Below are 10,043 nucleotides of genomic sequence, written 5' to 3'. Positions count from 1 at the left end.
GAAGAATTATTAGTTGCTTTGTTACATGGATTTATTGCCTGTAGTGTAAATATTCCATGCTGCTTTTAGGAAATAATGCTTTTTTTGTCATTTGGACCATTCTTTATGTTCTGATCCCTGAGAAAATACTTCTGAAGTATTTTATTCACACATAAAAATGGGCTTTACCATGTAGTTATTTCATATTTAAGACTATTTATTCAATAGATGTCCAGAAAACATGCTATAACAGGATATATAGTTATTGAGATAGAGGATATTTCCCAGCACTATCTGCAAATTGAAGTTCATCATTTTGATGCTGAATTCTTTGCCTGCGCTTCCTAACTTTCTTACAAGAGCTGAAAGGTTTTCTAGGAACACTCATGTCCCTCAGGTGCACACACAGTGCAGCTCTCATGCTGTCCACAGCAGCGTGAATCGAAATTTACCTCAAATATTAATGCGATGATGCATTTAGTGCAAATTGACAACAACTCTCCCCTCCATGCATATGCTGCGCTGGCAGTGTGCAGCACAGCAATGAGATGCAAAGTGACATTATTGCTTCCAGCAGCATCTTTCTCGCAGCATGCGAGGGGGCTGCTGCACAGACGTCTGGCTTTTCTTTAAGTTTAGAGAAGGATTAAGAAAGAAAGTTTTGTGAGTGTTTGGCTTGATTACAGGCTCCGTCTAGAGGTCAAGACTGTAGAGTGTTACACTCTATTTCTGCCTACATCAAGGGGTGCTTAGTGATTGACTGACATGTGACCGAGCCATTCCTTCTTGGCATCCTCGCTGTTCATCTCTCTGTCTTCTTGCCACTGTAAGCGGGGACTGAGTGGTTGATTTCTCAGGGTGCTCTGAGGTCACTGCAAAAAAATGCTGTTTGAGGGTCCTGAAAGCAGGGGAAGTCCCACTAGTGAAAAGAGCATAATGGAGGCATAAGGAGGGACTCGGCACACACCCAGGTGGTGACTGGAGAGAAAGACAGACATTGATGGAGCTCTCAAAAATCAAAATGGCTTAACTTGATGAGCCGGTGCAGGGTGAAGAGCCCTCGATTGACTATGTCATCCCAGGCACTGATTGAAACACGTCATAGATTCCACAGGCCCGACCTATGATACCGTCTAGATGGCGGCATATAAGCATGTACACGCACACGTTGCTACGCTGAGGCACGTACACAATCACCACAAATACAAGCTTGCCATTGTGGCTGCAGGAGGAGGAGGAGGGACATAGATTGAGGCTGACTGACTGATATGAAGGCTGAATAGCAAGTGGTGCCTTCAGTCTGCGTTGAAATTCACTGATTTAATCTTGTGCTCTCAAGCAAAGACTTAGAAATAGAAATAGTGGAAGTGCTTAGTTTGTAGTTTGGTGAGACATTATGATATGCCATTACATGAATTTTCCATGCCACTTAAGTGTGCTGTGTTATGAAGCATGCTAATGGATTGTGTTGATCATTCTGTACTGATGCAAGGTGAAAATGATCTGTTTGCCTGGAATTGTGCTCATTTGTTTCTCCAACATGCAATTACCCCAAGTGTGATGTAGCAGTAGCTTCCGTTACTGCCTCTTTTCAAAGAATTACATCAATAATAGCTGTGCAACACGGCTGTTCTAAACTGTCTGATTTTAGTGTTTCCATTTGACTATAGTAAAATAAAAAACAGGCATTTTTCTTCTCTGACCATAACTGAGAGGGTGGCTTGACGTTTTGCTGTGCACAGGCATGTGAATAAGTACTGGATAAGAATGAATACCATCTTTTATTAGCTGTCTTCTGTGTTCTGGCAACCCTTTGTGGAAGCATTGCTCTATTGGCTTTGAGATTGGTAAACACACCGAAGGCACAACGAGTCACCAACATGCAACGGTTGGTGTTTTTGCAGACACACACACATTTGCACACTCATGCACTCCAGAGTCGGGGATCACAGGGTGTTTTTCTACCAGTGTTGAACACAGCAGTTTGAGGCTGTTGGTGCTTGGCCCTGCTATCGGCGGCTCAGCTCACACGCTGGCGATGAAGCCACAGTTGGCCCCGACAGAGTCTCATGTCCCAGCCAGGACGTAAGATTTCTTTCTCTGCCGGCCTTGAAGAATCCAAAATATTCTGTCCAGCAGAGGAGGGATAACTCACTTGAGGTTTGAGGAACTTCGCTTGTGTTTAACCAACAAGACCACATCTCATGTCAAACCCTGGCTGGTCAGGTCTCTTGCCACTATTTTGTAGATTGAGCTCAGGTTTCAGGTTTCAAAGGTCCCTTTGACTCTCTGGACTAGTGCCACCTGCTATACTCAGAAGCTGTGGAGTGAGTTAGTGCTCCCCAAGAGGGATATATTGAATCAGATCAACTGTCTCATTCATACATTTTGTTTGATATTGTTTCTTTTTTTTTCTCAACCTCATTTTGTGGTATTTTTTTATCTACAACTACAAGCTGATTATAGATTGCGTGGCATTTGTAGGGTTTCATTTTTCAGATACATCAGCAATCAGCAGAGAAATTATTACAACTGGAAGTAAAGCTAATTGTTTGAATCAGAGCACATAGAGCAATCAATCCAACACATATAGGGCTAGATGAATTACTGATTTTTCTCCATTATTAGTATAGGATTTTTTTTTTTTACGAGATCCTCATGCCCTAGGACTCCAAAACCTAAAGATATCCAATATCCAATTATATATGAGAAAGAAAGAGAAACAGCTCTGAGTATTTGTGTAGATTATTTTTTCTGTCAATCAGCTTATCCATTAATCAGCTATTCCATTATGTTCAGATATATGTTTAAGAACGATGCAATGAGGAGAACCCTCCTGGCTGGAGGTGAGTCACAGGCTGACACCAGATGTTCTGCCACTGGCAGGTTCAGCAGCAGCTCATCAATGTGTGACATCTTCTTTATAAAAATGTACAATTCATCTTCCGTCATCACACTAAACAAGTCGAGTCAAGCTGGCCTAACAGCAGGGGAGAGTATGATGACAGAGTTGTGTCCTGTCCATTTAGTTTTTTTTTTAAATTCATAGAAATTTGCAGGTATTTTTATATATATATATATACGGTACTTTTAATTTAACTTTGTTGATTTTATTTCAGATTATTTTCCATATTCCTTAAGAGCATCTCATTACATAGTATTGCTGTGTTTAATTAAGATAATTTTTCAAACAGGTGTTATTTGGATAAACTTACCATACCACATATTGGCAATTATAATGTTTTTTTTCTCGCTTGAAAAATAAAATATATAACATACTAATAATATAACATATTTGAAGCTTTTATACCTGCAGAGCCTGAAGAGGCCACATGCATTATGGGGCAGGTGATTATGTCCAGTAAGCTCTCACCACATATTCAGAAATAATGCAGGCTACATCCAGGAATTTTTCACATACACAAAATCCACATACTATGGAGTTGGAAACCAAAAGTTGGTAGGCAAAACAACCGTTATTTTATCATTGATAAAATATAATAAATCTTGCCCTTTTCATGTTAGCAGATGGGAAGTGGGCCGTTTCAAAAAATCAATTACAGGTCAAATCATTTTTCCCAAGAATGGCTTCTATTATTTTAAGTGGTTCTTATCAGGCTCATGTGTGTTTAAGTGTTCGGTTTTAGGAAACATTTAGATTTAGTCATTTATTTGTTGTAGGGGTGGGCGATATGGCCCTAAAAGATTATCACGATATTTCAGAGTATTATCGCAATAATGATATCAAAAATACTAAAAAATATATAGAAAATTATTTTTTAGTCCGTATAAATAAATAAAAATTGTACAACAAAATAAAAATCAATCATAAATCTAAATGTAGTGTAAATTGCAAATCTCAACAGTTGCCAATACAAAAAAATTACTTACTTGAGTATTAGCGAATAATAATAAAAAATAACCTTCTAGGGGATTTGGGGGCCCCCTGGGAGAAAATTTTGTACATTTTATAGTACAATGTGATCAATCTCGTCCACTTTGAGAGCTAAATGTGAGCAAACACCTCACAAACACATCATTGCCTATTTTAATGAATTATTGTAAAGGAGAATAAAGGTTCTTCTATGTTTTATTTAAGGCATCTTATTTTGACAGTCTTCTTGTAATTTCTGTGGTGGATTCTGTGCTCTTATTTTGAAAGCTGCATTTGTGATGCGACAGGAAGTAATAGTAGCTTTTTGTGATTAAAACAACTTTTTATTGTTAGCTAATGTTAGCTTGCGGCTAACTGACGGGTGACAGACACTCTGCAGAGCAGAGACACAACGCAAAATAACTTTATGTTATGAATAGTGTAGATATACTTTCAGTAGCTTGAAATGTGACGTTACAGCAGCACAAGAGACTCTGGCGGGCCGCCAAGGTCTAGGTAATTAATAGGAAATCCTTACGCCACTTTGTCAAGAAGTAGGGCATGTTGCCAATATCGTGATATGCATTTTTTTTTTACCCATAAAAAAAATATACCGGTATTATCGTGAATGATACGATATGGCACACCCCTAATTTGTTGCTATAAAAAGGGGGTGTGATGTCATGATTGACAGCTGTGATTAACATGCAATTGGTTCGGAAGGACGCATAGGCGGGCGGGACCTTATGCTGATTTTCTCAATCGACTGCAGCCTCAATAAACTTGAACATCACATTAAAAAGCATAATATTGTTGGCTGTTTCTGCACAGCATACTGTATATGAAGTGGGGGATTTTATCAGATTTTGGAAAGTATTCAGTGAAATGGAGAAAACCTGAAGTGTAAGTAAAAGTAGTCAAGGCAGCTTTACAGAAAGTGGACTCTAAGAATTCATCAAACATAAATTCATGATTCTTAGCAGTGTGTAACGGATTTGGTGCACTCAAATGTCACATCTACATAAACTCACTTTTGCAAATTATAATAGCTAGAAAAATTGGAGCTTCCTTTTTGAAGAGCATTTAAGAGAATAACTGCATATGTATACACTGGTGGTAGCCTTGGTTTACATGTATAGGAATTGCTGCCGAACTGTATTACAGAGGAGATGCAGAGCAAAGAGTGGAGTATAAGTGTTTGTACAGTATGTTCACCTCCCACCTGCTGTGTATCTGCCTTGCATGTGGGCGATCACGGCTCACTATGGAGACAATTATCTCAGCTATAACTCATCCTATTACTGTAAAATGACTACGTATATACACGCACATCAGGGGAAAATACCCTGTTGCACATTTGCATGTAACGGTGGACACAAGGGAAGAGAAAATCTGTATAAAATGGCAAATAAGCTTGTCACCAAAATGCAACAGTTTTCCTGTGTGTCATCTGGATTGCACTCTGAAGTGTTCACGAAGTAAAGGCTCCAAGTTTTCATTGTTGAGTTCTGTAGACCCACTCACAGTAAGTCTTTTCACACTTTGTAATCAGCCAACTGGTTTACCGGTGCTTTAAAGTAGTGAAATTTCAAATAGTGTTGAGCATAGAAAAGGAAGTAGTCGGCGGGGAGATATGTACAGCATTAGCATGCAATGTGTAGGGTGGTTTTGCATTTAATTATCTTTTGAAGCAGCATTTGTTTTTAAGTTATTTTTCATTGTTTCACAAGTTGACAGGAGATTCTGTATCTAACCTCTGAGAAATGGTTAATTAAACACCCTGCAGCGGAAGAATTCACACAGGTAGGTTTATTGTCTTGTGGTGTTAAGTGCACCGATACAACTTGATTGACAGTTGCTAATGATTGATTAAGTATAGGGGTTAGCTGTTAAATATACACATGAGACATATACCACATTTTAAATGTCACCTATTAAAAAGTGACTTGTCTTTCCTCTTAAATCCTTAAGTGATAAACAGCAGCAGTGGACGGCTCTCAGCGGGGTATATCTAACAGCTCCCCGGGGGGCTCATTTATAATAGTCGGTTCAGCTTTTGTGCTTGAATCCAAATTATGGCTGTTGTTTATGAAAGAAAAAGATTGCTTTTACAAATAATTTGAAATGAATTCGCACTGTACAGCAGCAGTGTCTGTGGACCAGTGCTGATGAGTGAACAGTGAGGCTGGAGGAGAATTTACTGGAACATCCTCCAATGTCTGTGCAGGCAGATGATTAAGAAACAGTTCCTGTGTCGGTTTTTTACTGTCTACAAATGGGCCCTTGTAAATATGGAGGGACTGCAGGCAGGATGCTCTCAGGGTCAGTGGACCATAGTAGGGAAAATGATGCAGTGTTTGTGAGCGCTGTTGTGGATTCAGTAAAGGGAATGCACAACTTGACTCTGCTCCATTACTAATATGTCTGCTGTAAGAGAGCAGAAACATCTGAGTGAAGATGAGCCGGAGCTGGTTGCAAGGCCACACGTTTCCCCCCGTGGTGTAAAATTTGTGTTCAAAGTTCAAAGATGCAGCCATGCGGTTTTACATTGTGTGTTCACCCCCCTATCCAAATATAGTCGCGTACACTCTAACACACTAATTATTACCCGGTGTGGAAACATACACTGTGCACTCTCAATTTTGTAATTAAGCAGCATTTTCAAGTGCATTTTATTAAATTTATAATCAATTATTCTACTTTTACTCGAAGATGTTTGTATTGTATGGGTGATATTTTTCCCTGAAGTCATTTTGAAATGAAAGTATAAAATATATAGGGAGCAAAAAAATTCAAACATTGATATATATAGTCCGATATAGCATATATACAGTGCTTAACAAATGTATTAGCCCACCGGTTAATGCCCCAGTGTCCTAAATTAACAGCATTATTAATTACCAAAATCAATTGTTGATTGTTTCTGTAATGGTTAATACAGCAGTATGTAGAAGCTCTTTGACTGAAATGACGTTTTTAATGCTAAAATATAATTATTATTGTTATTCAGGAATTTTAAAATAAAATAAAAAACAAAAAGGAAAAAATATTGAAGCACATTATTATTTCTTGATTAAGATGTCAAATTATAGTTATTTACTTGCATTCCTGAAAAGAAAAATTTGTTTAAGTGGTTGAATGTTATGCTTGATTAATCTCTGACTTCTCAGAGAAGCCCAGTGAGCCGGCTTTAATGTGGATATGAAATGCTGAATTCAATTTAATAATAATATTTAAGTTTTAAACGAGCTTTTAAAAGATTTCTGTTTAATATGTGTTTAATGTGTTTAATTAATGTTTAAAATATTTATGTTTTCTCGTTTTTTTATGACAGGCGTCGAAGGCTTTAAGGTGTTTTGAGGTGTTGTCTTTGTTCCCGAACCTATATAACAAAATTATAATAATAACAAACCAATGAAGCACCTGCCAAATGTAATGTCGTTTTCACATTTAAACTTCTCTCCATGCCCAATCTTTAAGAAACGTTTCCTATTAAGAAAGATGATCAATTTTTCAAATTTGAGAACTTATTTAGTCAGTACTACATACTCGTGTAGAAATGTAAGTCAAAATCTTGCATGGCTGTTTGGATTTGACAATTACCCAGACAATCTTTCCTTTTAAACTTCCGCTTAATTATTTTTCCACCTAAGTAATCTCACTTTTATTTGAACAGAATGTTAGCCAAGTAACTTCTACTTGAGTGGAATATTATCGACTTTTTTCCAGCCATGCTCATTACATTTCTTACAGCTATAACTGGCCGAGCAGAAATATTTGAAGGCGTCATAGTTGTTCCACTGATGTTGTTACGTTCAGGATCCACCACCCATCCGTGAAGTTTTTGTTCAAACTCCATATAACTCAGGGTTAACATTCAGCATTTACAGTAGAATTTACATGACTTGCTCTGATTGCAAAGATAACAAAGTGCTGTGGTTTAAGATGCTGTCGTAGATTGCATAAATAAATAGAGGACACATACAGTATATGAGCATTTTTACGGTTCATGTGAATTATGCATGACACTGAAGGATATTTCAGTCCCACTTAGGAGGGCTTTGATGCTAACTCCTCAGTGTTGTGCAGAGAGGGAGGAGAGAGGCGTCGGCCGGTGTGATGCACTGAGCACAGTGGCTGGATATCCTCTGAGTTTCCACTGTTGCTGCTCTCACACTCCCCTCTCACTGTTTCCATGTGTGTTTGTTTCCACACATTAATAATCTCATCTCTCTGCTTGCTGTATAATGCAGGATCATCCTGCAACACAACAACTACAACAGGGACCTTCTCCTTTACCGGCATCAGCATGTTTATGTGTCCTGACGTAAAAGCAAAGATCGTCAGGCTAGCACTGCACTTTCTTTACCATGTCGGTGTCACATAAACACCTGCATCTTAGTGTGAGAAGCTGAAAATGTGATTACGTCTCCAGAATGGGGCTGCTTTTAAGTGCTGCTGCTACCTAAACTTTAGACTGTTTGAGCTGTTTAAGGAAATGTTTATGGAGAACAAATAAAGCAGCTTTATAGGGATCTTACAACAGCTGACAGGTGTAGTTACACACATCACAAGGCAGATTAAAAGCTTCTTCTGAAAGAGCTCAAGCAAGACATCAAGTGGGGTTATTTCACATTTAAGTAAAAGGTTGCAAAATTAAGAAATGAGTCCTTAATTTTCAATCAGTAATTTTATGTTAGCTGTTCAAGAGCAATACTCTGTGTCAGTTTGATAAATAGTCAGTAGACCATGTGGTTTCTAAATGACACATGATGAAAGTAATGGCTTGGGGGCTCATTTTGGATTTGCATATTAACACGGATGCAGTCACAGGTGTGTTTCGGCCGGGTGTTTTACAACATCTTCAAATTGAACTCAGTCAATCAGAACTAAGGGCCGTAACTTTCTTTTTCAGGGTGATAACTTTCAATGTGTGTGTGTGTGTGTGTGTGTGTGTGTGTGTTTCAGGGTTCTCTGCATCCCCAGTGTCTTCCTCTCCTCCACTGCCTCTGAAGCCATGGACTAGAGCTGCGTCTGGTCCTGACAGTCCCGTGGTCATCAGATGGCTTCTCAACAACCGTCAGCCAAAATACAGAAAGTACGTGTGATGACTAACAGAAAGAAGTTGAATCGAAGTCATTTATATTATTACTGACAGCTGCTAAATAGCATTGAATGGATAAGGTTTCTATGTTTTCTGATCAACAACAAATCCCATAAAAAGACCAGCAATTAATTGATCATCAAGTGCTGCTTGTGTATGCAAACACCTAGTTATACCTCTGTGCCATAGATCTCAATTGTGGTCCAGAAACTGTGCACAAATGAGCCACACTGCTGTACTGGGAAACATATACCTTAATTATGATAGAACGGGCACTTTAGTCTATTTTAAGTCAATCCCACATACTCTGACCTGGTTACATCTTTTACTGAGCAAAATGTAGCAATAGAAAAGTGCAAAAAAAAAAAACACCATTCAAAATATTAGAACTTAAAGTGGTTCTTCACAGAATTCAGAGTATATCAATTGTCTGCACATGGCTCAGTATGGCAGTGGCTGAGCCATTGGGGACAGAGCTAACAGTGTTACCTGAGGGGGAACCTGCAGGGGGCTGTTATGCTTCAAAGACAATGTCATGGGTCAAGAAAACATTTCCAGCGAAAACCACCGTATGAAAGAAGTATAGAATAGTGGTGAGTGGGATGCACACAGGGAATCGCGGCTGGACTGGCTACCACAACAATTTGTTGTTGTTTGTTGTCAATAAAGAACAGAAGATGGATTAAAGACACACACGGGGAGCCTGAATAACAGCTATTTCCATATAGTTTTTCTTTAGTTTGTCATGGTAGAGATGCAACCAGATGAAATGATGCAGGTTCTCCATAACCTCCTTTCGCTCAGACTCCAGTGGGGCCTCAGACCCAGATCCGACACCTTCGACTGGCCTTCTGAGGCCTCTCACCGGCACTCCGACGGGAGGGGGAGAGCTCTGCGGCCAGCAGCAGCAGCAGCTTCTCCCCTGGCCGGCAGCAGAGCATCACCCTGCTGCTTCGCCAGCTTCCTGCGAGCCAACACCGACAATACGCTGCTGGAAGCCCACAGCATTATGCTGAGTCCGCTGAGGGGGAAAGGGAGGCACAGGAGAACCAGAACCAGACTGTCAGACCCTGCTACAGTAAATAG

At 39.3% G+C, this 10,043-nt stretch overlaps 1 protein-coding gene across 1 annotated transcript in view; it reads left to right on the top strand.

Annotated features, from left to right (window-relative positions):
• The window catches only part of otud7a (OTU deubiquitinase 7A), a 42,539-nt gene that overhangs the window by 8,475 nt on the left and 24,021 nt on the right, over positions 1 to 10,043 (top strand). The window contains exon 2 of the mRNA XM_059335441.1: positions 8,822 to 8,951. The gene's annotated coding sequence lies outside the window, so the exon portion shown is untranslated. The remainder of the gene's footprint in view (positions 1 to 8,821; positions 8,952 to 10,043) is intronic.

Source organism: Centropristis striata, chromosome 6, assembly GCF_030273125.1.
Source record: "Centropristis striata isolate RG_2023a ecotype Rhode Island chromosome 6, C.striata_1.0, whole genome shotgun sequence".
NCBI lineage: Eukaryota > Metazoa > Chordata > Actinopteri > Perciformes > Serranidae > Centropristis > Centropristis striata.
This window is presented reverse-complemented; position numbering and strand designations above follow the sequence as displayed.